General features: G+C 42.9%; 1 non-coding gene across 1 annotated transcript; it reads left to right on the top strand.

The window, feature by feature from the left end:
• Positions 1 to 246: 246 nt before the first annotated feature.
• On the top strand, positions 247 to 408 carry LOC112077636 (U1 spliceosomal RNA). Its single transcript, XR_002895448.1, has one exon. It is a non-coding gene; the product is annotated as a U1 spliceosomal RNA (small nuclear RNA).
• Positions 409 to 748: the final 340 nt, after the last annotated feature.

The raw sequence follows: 748 nt of genomic DNA on the forward strand, positions 1-748 counted from the left end.
ATTTAGACAACAAAATCAATGTAAATAGAATTTTTACCGTGTTGCATGATGGGAAAATAGTCGGACCGTGATATAATATAGTAAAACAAAGTGCATCGCTTTTCCTCCGCTTTGTCCGCAACTGTATTCGTAAATGTCATTAAACCCTGGTCAATATGATGTGATATTATCAGTATTAGAAGTGGTAACCGCGAGTCAAACACCTTTGTCCTGGAATCAGTCGCCCTCTACCAACGTGTACAACTCATACTTACCTGGCAAGGGAGACACCGTGATCAAGAAGGCGGTTCACCCAGGGCGAGGCTCAGCCATTGCACTCCGGCTGTGCTGACCCCTGCGAATTTCTCAAATGTGGAAATCTCGATTGCATAATTTATGGTAGTGGGGGACTGCGTTCGCGCTCTCAGGGCTTCCCCTGATTTTCATGTTAAAAAATAATGTATGAAACAGATTGAGGGTGTTGAGAAAAAGTTTATATTTTGTCCAGTGGTGTGTAAGTAGATACATCCAATACATTTGTAGAGCAAGCACTTTAGATGTAAAAGTGCATTCTCTTTCCCAAAGACAGACCCCAGATCTGCACTCTCTGGTTCTCTGTCCCTCTTGTCTGTTCGACTTGGCATAAGAGTACCAGTTCCCCCCTGTGTTCTCCTCTCACCAATCAATAATTAATTAGTGACCTTATTAATTCGTCAATCAAGTGCAAGGAGGAGCAAAAAACCCGCAGACATTTGGCCCTCAGTGGAAT

This window comes from Salvelinus sp. IW2-2015, unplaced genomic scaffold (assembly GCF_002910315.2).
Source record: "Salvelinus sp. IW2-2015 unplaced genomic scaffold, ASM291031v2 Un_scaffold4778, whole genome shotgun sequence".
Classification (NCBI taxonomy): Eukaryota; Metazoa; Chordata; class Actinopteri; order Salmoniformes; family Salmonidae; genus Salvelinus; species Salvelinus sp. IW2-2015.